Source organism: Vipera ursinii (assembly GCF_947247035.1).
Source record: "Vipera ursinii genome assembly, chromosome: 1".
Lineage (NCBI taxonomy): Eukaryota > Metazoa > Chordata > Lepidosauria > Squamata > Viperidae > Vipera > Vipera ursinii.
The window spans coordinates 152,610,308-152,622,128 of record NC_139512.1 but is presented as its reverse complement, the minus strand read 5'-3'; positions in this window follow the sequence as shown (position 1 = coordinate 152,622,128).

The following is an 11,821-nucleotide window of genomic DNA, read 5'->3' as shown; positions in this document are numbered from 1 at the left end:
AGTCATCCAGATGATGCATATATATATATATATATATATATATATATATATATATATATATATATATATATATCAGCCTCCCAAATTCTTTATTAGCAATTTGAATAATATATATATATATATATATATATATATATATATATATATATATATATATATATATATATATGCATCATCTGGATGACTTCTAACAAACAGGCAGTTGAGAATTAATTAATTTCAAAGTCATATTATAAAAGTAGCATTCCTACGGTTTCATTAAATATGTGAGACTAAAAGCTGTAGGTTAATATTGAACGTAGACCTTGATGGTAATTTTCAAGTTGACCTAAGTCTTTCTGCCTATGTGATTATAAATCTGTTTACAACAGAGGAAAGAGAACTAAATGTGAAGAAAAAGGCATGGTAAAAATGAATGGGAGTCAGTATGGCGCTAATGAAGTGGAAATTTTTTCAGTGGGGCAAAGGCTCAGGAATCATAAAAAGAAAGAAAGAAAGAAAAAAGAACCCAAGAAACCAGAATGAAGGTGTAATTATTTATAAAAAAGAAATTAAATCTGTAAAATGGCAAATAAATATGGGGAATAAATATTCAGGGATACTTATTATTTTGTTTATACAAATAGACATTATGAGAATTCAAAGATGGCGCCCAAGCCTAGGATCACACATTTTAGTGGGAATCCAGAAGATAGGAGTTGTTGTAAGTAAAGAACCAGCCTTGATTAGCTTGTTTGTTGGCAAGCAAAAACAGTGCATCTGATTATGTACATTATTATTTTAAGTGTTATTTTATTTTATGAACTAAGCATGATACATAAATATGTTTTTCCCCACTGCTTTAATAAACCCTCTGAATGAAATCTTCTTTTCTCATTGTGCTGTTTTCACATTATGAGCTTCATCTCCTAATCATGGTTTGTAAAGGCGAACTTTGGATATCTGTCAGGTATACATCAGGCAATAATAGGGACTCATTTTAAGAAATCTTACTCCTGATGGCAGTTCTCAAACATTTGCTCCCAGGATTCCTTTTGCATTCTTAAAAATAATTGGGGACCCTGAACGGTTTTGATTTATATGAATTATATCTATCAACATTTACTGTATTAGGGATGAAAACTAATAATTTTTAAAATATTTATTATTTATCTGATTGTAGACCTCTGAAAGAGTCCTGGAGACCCTACATTTTCTAATACCCTTACTCCTGCACAAATATCTAAAGTACAAAATCTAAAAAAATTCACAGCTTCGCTCAAAGAGCAGGTGGCAGTTGTGGCCAAGAAGGACTAGGCAACAGATTCATCAAATGTACTCTTTACTCCTTTTCCTGGATGGAGAGAGCCTTCAACTAGTAACTCATGTCCTCATCAACCTCACAATGGATGTATCTGCATTGGAGATAATTGCAATGTGCTTTATGTGGGGCTGCCCTTGAAGAACATTTGGAAGCTTCAGATGGTCCACCATACAGTGAAGTGGCCAGTAATGTACGTGCCATTCTATGCCCATGAGATGCCACTGCTTCATCAGCTGTATTGGTTATCTGTTGGTTTCTAGGTGCTGACTATTACTTATAAAGACCTTTTTGGTACAGTACTATTTGAAGAACTGCCTGTCTCTAGTTGTTTCTGCCCAACAAGTGAGATCAGGCAGAATGGGTGAACTTTGGGTCCCATTGATCGAGCAGTGTCATCTTGTGGGACCCAGAAAACATGTCCTTTCTCATAGGGCCTGTCCTCTGAACAGCTGTCCCGCCCAAGGGTCTGATGATCCATTCTGATTATGAGATTCAGAAAGTCATTGAAAAACCTGGCCTGTTCTCCCAGGTCTTGGGGCAGAGTGGTGACAGAGCCTCTGTGGGACGTGTTATTATTAAGCTTTTGTTTTTATGATCTGTTCCTCTTTTTTTCATTTTCTTATTATACTTACTTTTCTTAATTTAAGCCACTTTGACTCATTCAGAGTCATATAGCCTCTAAACTGTATTAAATGAATTGTAATAAAGTACACCCCTCCCATTTTCAGCAATAGAATCTATTGGTGGGTGGGTGGGAAACAAGTCACTTATTGTTGCAATTGCTAACTGGGAATTGGAGTCTTAGGACTCTGAGTGATTTGAAGTAGATTCTGATTCACCTTGTAGTACTGAGTGTCGTGTGGTGGATTTTTTCCGCCCTCTGTAACATGATTATTTGTGACAGTTCTAGCAATGTGGTTATGGAACTTCATTATTGCTTAACTGCTGGCTTTTCGTTGCCTTGTTTTGCGTGTTCAAAACATGTTTCTACACTCCAAATAGAAAATTCATTAATACATAAACATGCTTGGTTTTGAGATTAATCTGTGGGAAATTAATAAAGCCACGACCTTCATCGCAGGAAAGAGCTGCAGTTCAGTAATGGAGCATATATTTTGGATAAAGAAACTTCCATGTTTGGTGCCCTTTAGTTCAGACATCGAGTAGGAGACGATGTGAAAAACTCTGCTGGAACACTATTGCCACATAGACAAATATGTCTGCATTGTCTAATTGAAATGACAAAGATGAGCCTCTAGACCTGACTGTAACAGACTGCCAAGAAGAAATTGAATATAGAAATGTTAGCTGGTAACAACCCATCCCCAGGGATTGCAAGCATAAGAATAGCCTCTGGACATAATGCTGGAATATTCCCTGTGTGAAATTGGGATTTATGTAATCATAACCAATCTTGGTCATGGAAGCTGATATGGAGGTAGGAAGGGGATGTTAGGGTGATCTTTCTATTCTTGAAGAGGAGAAATCCAATGCTCCTCCAAGGCCCAAACAGGTCTGCACTTAATAGGTTATACTCCTGGTTAACATTCTCTAGATAATGTTTGTTTCCAAGTTCTGGGCACAAAGAGAGCATATCTGCTGTGAACTCTGCATAGGTGTCAGGAAGGGTATCTAGCCAGTAAATGCTCTGCTCTATTCAGTTTAATTTTTTAATTTTTATTTTTTTTAATCCCATTTATATCCCGTCCTTCTCCGAAGACTCAGGGCGGCTTACAATTTAAAGCACAAATCAACTCCATCCATACAAGGGATAACAGGGTCATAAAAAGAAAAAAAAAGTTTATTTCCAAGTTTGAATAAGGTCTGTATTATGTAATTCCAATACACAATGCATAGTTTGCTGAATAATACATCTTAAATCTGAACCAAGTCCACTTTGCTTGATTATGGGGCATCTGAACATTTGCTTTTGTTAATCAGTGCTTTACAATGGGAGCAGAATTTGGGTACACTGCTGTTTGTACTCTCATGTTAGGAACTAAACTAAAATAGTGGTTCAGTTTACACTTTATGGCTTCCAGTTTCTTCCTTTTAGAGGCAGTCCCTCACCATTAAATATAGTCCAATATACTTCTGATTATTCGTGTATATTATTACATCCCATGTAATAATGCTGAATCTAATTTTAAATATTAGCAATAGAGTTTAAATTCATTTTTACATTTACCTTGGCTCTGTTCTTGTGATTTACCCAAAATAGAAGAAATGCTGATGAGGTGTAGATTTGCTTGGCAGTTATTAACATATGGAAATTTGCTTACATTGAATTTTATATTGATTGTATCTCAACCCAATAATGCTTAGCAGGTAAACAAAAAAAAAAGAATAAAAGAAAAAACCTATGGGAAATAAGAAAGCACTGAGGCTTAGCTTTCCTCTGGGGGGGGTGAGGCAGCTGGTGACAAAAATCAATAAGATTCCTCAAAACCTGAAATCTAGAGAACTGAAGATTGTGTGAACAAATAACTTATTACCATCTACATATAGGAAAGAATCATGAAGTGCACACAACATCTAAGCAGGACCCAGTGGATCTTTCTCCTTTGGTGATGGATGAACAAACATCAAAACTGATAATCAAAAATTGCGGTTTTCTTATTCTTGTTGGTACATGTGATACACAGTGAAAACACAATGGAACTGTATCAGTACTATTCCTTTCTTATCTCTTCTATTTCTAATGTTATTCTTTAATTCAGAAGGGAACAGCTAAGTCACAAGAAGCATGAACTGAAGAATTTCCTAATGTGTTAGATACTCAAAATTTTTAGACCAGAAATTCAGGATTTCCCTACACTTCATCTTTTCTCCAACACTGATGTATATTTTGGGGATTTATGGATATGTATTTTCAACTAAGCCAAACCATGCCTCGGTCATAGAATTAGTGGATCTGCGTGATTTTATCTCTTGAATGCCTTCAGTAATCTTCACAGCAGCCCTAGCAGAGGGACTAGGTCACCCCGAACAGGGCTGCTAGTGCAGACATGGTAAGAGTTGAAAAATAATTACATTTTGCGTTCTTAACATCACAGTGATGTTAAGGTGATGTTAAAGGCTCTTACCTATGCTTGGTCATTTTTATTTTTTACTTGGTTATTTACTTATCTTCCAGTCATCCTCCAGGCATTTCTCAGAATTCTTCTGAGAACCAGGTGCTCCCCAGGAACTATGGACAGTGAGAGTCCACACAGGGGTACTACAAATTAGGACTGTTGTCATCTACTTATTCTAAGCAGTACTAAGGTTTCAGTTAAATATTATCAGAATTTCAGGGATGACCTCAACTTCCCCAGAAAACCCTGCTCTATTAATCAGGCCCTTGGCTCAGACTGACATAAGAGGTCCTACCTCCTTGATGTAGAGGAATCCAAGGCTGTCAGAGAGTGATCTGACCATTACAAAAGACCATGTTTAGGCAGTCTCATTCAACCATTACGTTTTGTTTGTCTGAATAAGGAAATATGCTTTCACATGGATTGTCATCTTCTTTGTTTGGTGGAGGGATCCTATATAGTTGATACATGACTTGTATCTCAATACATTAAGTGGGACCTCATGGATAAAAGAATGAATGATGGAAACCTGCATTCAATAACTTTGTAGACAGATAGATGCTAATCTTTGGCACAGTTTTAGAACTAAAAACACAACTGAACTCTGAACTTTGAAACTTTGAAAAATGCAATCATAAAAGCCCAGTCCAGCACAATACCGCTGAAAAAGAAAAGCAAGAAAGTCAAGAAGAAACCAGCATGGTTGCACAAAGATCTCTCAGACAAACTGAAAGACAAACAGGACAAGTACAAAAAATGGAAAGAGGGACACATAACTAAGGCCGATTATCAGCAGACAGCCAGAACATGCAAAGACAAAGTCAGGAAGGAAAGGCTCAGAATGAACAAAGACTTGCAACAGAAATCAAAAATAATAAAATGTTTCTTTCGACATATTAATAACAAGAAAAAAGTCAAGGAAGCTGTAGATCCACTAAAGAGAGAAGATAGAAAGGACGTAATAGGTGGTAGGGAGAAAGCAGAGCTGCTTAACTCATCCTTTGCATCAGTCTTCACACAAAAAGAAATTATAGCCCAACATACCAAAAAACCTACTGCAAAAGACAAACCAGCGACAAAAATTAAAATAAGCAAGAAAATGGCAAGAGAACACCTATCTGACCTTGACGAATATAAATCACTGGTACCTGACAGATTACATCCCAGAGTTATGAAGGAGCTGCCAGATGTTATCTCATAACCATTGCACCATATCTTTCAAAAATCCTGGAGCACCAGGGAAGTACCTGAGGATTGGAAAAGGGCTGATGTGTTTCCCATCAGAAAGGAAAGGAAAAAAAAACAGACCCAGGAAACTACAGACCAATCAGTCTAACATCAATACCTGGGAAGATCCTCAAAAAATAATAAAAAAACAGATCTGTGAACAACTAGAAGCAAACAAAGTTATAATTGGTAGCCAGCACAGGTTTGTTAAAAACAGATCATGCCAAACAAATCTTATTTCATTCTTTGATAAAGTGACCAAATTAGTAGACCAGCGAAACACTGTGGACGTAGTATACTTAGATTTCAGTAACACATTCTACAAAGTAGACCACAATCTACTGCTTGGTAAGCTAGAAAAAAGTGGAATAGACAGCATCACCACCAGATGGATTTGTAGCTGGCTGACAAAATATATTCAATGGTACTACATTCACATGGTGAGAAGTAAGCAGTAGGGTACCACAAGGCTCTGTATTAAGCCCAGTACTCTTCAATACCTTAATTAATAACTTAAATAAGGGAATAGAAGGGGAAACTCATCAAATTTGCAGATGACACTAAGCTGGCAGGAATAGCCAACCCCCCCAGAAGACAAGCTCAGGATCCAAATAGATTTTGACAGACTTGAACAATGGGCCATATACAACAAAATGAGTTTTAATGTGGAGAAAAGCAAAGTTTTACATTTAGGCAGGAAAAATCAAAGATATAAGTACAGATTAGGTAAGACCTGGCTCAAAAACAGTAACTGTGAGAGGGATCCTGGAGTCCTAGTGGACAATCACTTGAGTATGAGCCAGCAATGTGTAGCAGCAGCCAAAAAAGCTAATACAATCCTGGGTTGTATAAACAGAGGCATAGAATTGAGATCACATGAAATATTAGTACTGCTTTATAAAACCCTAGTGAGAACACACCTAGAATACTGCAACCAATTTTGGTCATCATACTACAAAAAGATGTTGAGACCTTGGAAAAAGTTCAGAGAAGAGCAACTAAGATGACCAAAGGCCTGGAGACTAAAACGTATGAAGAACGGCTGCAGGACTTGGGTTTGACTAGTCGAAAGAAAAGAAGAAACAGGAGAAGAAGAGGGGATCAAATTATACTCCAAAGCACCAGAGGGCAGGACAAGAAACAATGGTTGGAAACTGATCAAAGAGAGAAGCAACCTGGAATTAAGAAGAAGCTTCCTAACCGTGAGGACAATTAACCAGTGGAACAGCTTGCCTCCAGAAATCGTGGGCGCTCCATCACTGGAGGTTTTTAAGAAGAGACTGGACAGTCACTTGTCTGAGATGGTATAGGTTCTCCTGCTTGAGCGGGGGGTTGGACTAGAAGACTTCCAAGGTCCCTTCCAGCTCTATTCGAGTCTTCTCTTCATAACTAACAACAAAGCAATTTTGATCCACAGGTCTCCCAAGTTATCAAGTTATTTGACTTTCCATATATGTCGAGAGATTTGGAAGGGAGATTTTAGTGTCATTAAATAATCATCAACAAGCCATTAGGCTATTTTGGAGGCAACATACTGTTCCTATTACTGCTACTATTACATTCTGTTGGTTATGTTTAGTCAGATACCCAAATGTTCCTTGTTGCTGTCAAACAAGTATGATTTTGGCACATGCATGTCCAGATTTAAAATGAAGATAAAAGTCCACAGTAAAAATTATAGTTAAATAAAAAATTGGTCTACCCACCCCATTCCCATATCTGACCTTACCTTGTGATGTGTTCCTTCATTGTTTCTTATGTTGTTTTTACACATAGTTTTGACACATACTCTAGACAATGGAATGCAACTTTTCAGCAGAAGAAATGGTTGTAAATCCCTTGATATGCACATTCTGTTTATTTCACCCTTTATATACTTATATTTTGAATATCTTTCATATTGTTTACAACCAAAATAATTTTGCTCAGTCTATCTCAGGCTACTTTTAAAGAAATGTATGGGACAAGATGTATCACACTTCACTATTTTGATCTCTTTTTTTCAGTTGTGGTGGAAAAGAGGGGGGTATGTGGGGGAAACGAATGACTTTTCATGTCTTTCAGATATATTGGCCTATTCTTCAAATCACAGGTTCCTGGCTGATCAACTATACCACCTGCTAGTAAAGCTCAGTAATATTAGTCTGTGGAATGGTTTCATTCTCATCTCACCCCTCTGAGATCTTGAGCTCAACCCCAGGCATCCCTTGTGTGTTTAAATCAGCTTAACAGCTCATACCTGTGTGCTGATTTCCTCGTAGGCCTCTGTTTTCTCAAAAACTGATCACCTTTTGCCAATGCCCTCAGGATTAAACAGGGCAGACTGGTTTTCCTTTTCTGCATTGGCTCTACCTTTGTAGTCAATAAAAGACTAACTAGAAAAGAATCAGCTGATGAGAGAATCAATCTTCTGGAAGCCTCCCCACAGTTTTCTCATCATTTTTGTGTCGTCTGTCATCTCAGATTGTAAAATGGAAACCGAAACTCAGTATGTGGGAAGACTTTTAGTGCTCCTTGTTAACAAAAACAGTAAGACCAAGGGTTTTGATCTTATGAGTGTATGGGTAAACAGTAAGCTGTAAGTGTTCACTCTTGAAGTGGCTTTTCCCGGTTTCTAATGGAAACTTGCAAAGAATTATCAAAGAAGTATCACAAAAGGTCTTATACTGGTGTATGGATTCCCATTCCAAGTAGGTCAGGTTTAATCTGAACTTCTTCAGTATAACACTGCAGTGTAGTTGTACCATTTGCAGCCGCACAGAAGCCAGATACAATTGGGAACAAAAAGTGATGTATGAAAAGGAGAGTTCAGGACTTTGAATGGCTATTTCCCCCAAAAGAAAGAACTCTTTTGGTACAGACATTAACATGTTAAAAATAACATTCTAGCTTTCCTACGAAGGTTAAACAACGTGGATTTTGCATTGCCAGCATTTCTTTTTCAAGGAAATCTAAGAATACAGCTTATACCCCACAAACGTTCTTAAACTGGAGAAATAGATTACTAATGGAAGCTAAAGCAGCAGTCTAACTCTAGTGCAAGTTTATGATTTGATTGTTGACCTTCCTTCCTTCCTTCCTTCCTTCCTTCCTTCCTTCCTTCCTTCCTTCCTTCCTTCCTTCCTTCCTTCCCTCCCTCCCTTATTACTTTCTTAATTGCTCTAAAATTCATAGCTGTATCTTCCATTATTTTATTAATTAAACAAAACTCTTACATTGCTTGGGGATTTGGCATCTTCTTTCAGAGATGGAATTGTACTTAATTGTGAAATATCCCTTCTCTTCATAGGTAATTGAATGCCTGCAATGTTATAATAAGACTGACAATGCCATGGCTGAAGACCCACTTGCTACCCCAATGTTCTAAATTCAGAGTTTGGATATGGTCTTCTCTATCAATTCAGTGATATACATTTAGAAAAATAATTGATTACATTGTCTGTTTGCAGATTTCGGAATCATCAGATATCAATTCTGTTTTTTTCCAGGAATGTCTGGGTAAAGTAACATGTTCTAATCAATTCTTCTTCCTCAGTGTTTGATATTTCATAGGTCTGCTGGGTTTTAGCAGACTGCCATTCATAGATTTAGCTTCAGTTCAATGGGAAGGTAACAGTGTTTCATGCAACTTGGGGTATAGTCGTGATGGCCATATGAGCATGGAAGCATCTTCAGACAACGCTGACTCCCTCAGCTAAGAAACAAAGATGAGCACTGCCTCCTTGAGTCGGGCACAGTTGGACAGGGAAAACCTTTACCTTTAATTATGTGTCCATCTCTGTAACATTAAATCCTATGGTGTCACTCAGGGTTGTTCCTGGATTCATTCATGTTCCCTCTAAATAATGGGTTGGAATAAGGAAAATGGAAGACTGGAGGAAAAGTTTGGAGAGGAATGTAAAAGAAAAATTCTACACTGGCGTACTCAGTGACTAAATTGTAATTCTTATTTTACGGGAAGAATATTTCTGTTAGATGCTGACAACAATCCCTATTTTCTATACTGTAGTATATTGTAATACCTTTTTAATATCTAATCTGATGTAAGCTGCAATGATATGAACAGTTTCTTACTTTTCTTTCCTCAGAATGTTAGATACTGGCATCCAATTATCAAAGCAGAGAGAAAAATATTCTGTCTCCTGAGTATATATACAGTACCAAGTTATGATTAAATTAAAACTGAATATAGAGTAGGTTTACACTGTGGGGTAGCTTTTGTGCATGCAAAATACTCTTGATACAGAAAGCTATCTGCATATGCATACAGAATCTCTGGGTACAGCTCAATTAGTCTAAATTAGATGACTCATTTATTGGCATCTAATGAGTCATGTACCATAGTGTGTACTAGTGGGTATTTACTAATACAGCTATCATACCAGAAGTTCCATTAGAGAGCAGTTGTCCAGGTGTTTAATTCCAACCCAGCGTAGACTAGTAAAAAACAACAATGTGAGGAGTATACCAAATAAGTAAATTCCACACTGGTGGGAAAAATCATGAAAAATACCGGGGGTAGGTGAGGGAAAAAAATAGGAGGGAGGTGTGCACATGTACTCTACGCACACATACAAACCTGAATAGAGAAAGATTAGCATTTACTTTTAGCAATCAGTCCAGATTGTGGAAATAATGGCATAACTGTCAATCATATATCTTAGCTGAAGCACAGCATGTGTCAACATCACAGCATTGTCACATAGAACTTTTTAGAACATTAACTAAAAGAAATAGAAACAATGGCCTACAGATGGGCCTTTTTCTCTTATTTTGTATGTCTTTTTGCAGAAAACGAATACTAACTTTTAAAAAGTGACAGAGAACAGACAGGGATAGGGAACAGAATGGAAGACATGACAGACTAATTTTTTCCCCCCTGCCAGTGGGCTATTGTCCCCATAATCTTCAGTTGATACTACTCATGGGAACCAGTATGGTGGATATTGTGTTACATTCAAACACAGTTTCTGTCTTTATTAGCTGTCCTCTTACTGTCCTACCAAAAGGAAACTGCTTTGCCTGCTGCATGATAGGTCTGTTTCCTGTTCACTAGAATCATGTTCAGATCATGCAACATGGCTGGTTAATGTTCTTGGCCAGAAAACCTAACAATTTGCCAGGTAAGGACTACATAAACATGTTCATACTAATACCAATCATTTTTTCCCATCCATACGCATTTCTCACATGCACACATGCCCACACGTTCTCTGCCATAAACTTGGAAACATGCACAATACACTTCCTCTTTGTGATGTACACTGTCAAAAGTAACCCATTTCCACTAAAGGAATATGAGGTTCAATCTACATGCATTCCGCGTTATACTTTTTGTAAGGAAAGTCAACTGCATAACGCAGGGTTGTCAAACTCAATTTCATTGAGGGCCGCATCAGCATTACGGTTGCCCTCAGGGGGCCGGGTGGGTATGGCCAGGGTGGGTGTGGACTACTGGGTGGGCGTGGCTAGAGTGCGTATGGCCTACTGGGTGGGCGTGGCCAGCTCTACATCATTCGCATCAAGGCTGCCTATGGGGGCCTGGGCAGGAGTGGGACAGATCTGAGGGTCTCTGGCAGAAGGAAGGTCTCTGGGCCAGGGCCAAGGCAGTGGGGGCTGTTCCCTCACTGTTTCCAGGATGGCTTCACGGGCCATATGAAACCACTTTGCGGGCTGGATCCGGCCACCGGGCCTTGTGTTTGACATGTCTGACATAACGGAATGCTTTTTTCTTCCTTTTATGTTTGTGCTGGAATGAAGCCATTTTATAATGTTACAATTTGACTTAGCATGACCAGCATATTTTTCTGAATTGCTAGAGGACCATATGCATTTCCTGCCTTCAGAAAATATTCCAAATACCTTCTTGGCAACTAAGGATCAAGGGTTGTAAATCAGGCTGAGATTTCTCCAAGGAGTCTAGTCATCCAAAGACCCAGATTAAACAATTGGTGGAACCATTTTAAGACAAAATCATGGGATAATTAGGCTGGCTCATCCTTTCTTGTGCACATGAATGCAAAATAGTAGGTGATCGGAAGTGGAAGCTGTAATTAATTTTTTATCTAACTGTAATCAAATATTTAATAAAATGTGGGGATCTGCAATTAAATATTTTTCTTTGGTGTTTCTTTCCCTCTCCCCCTCTTTATATTTTAAATTTGCTGATACTTACTGGAAGCTTTGGGATTGGAAATGTCAGCACTATTGTATT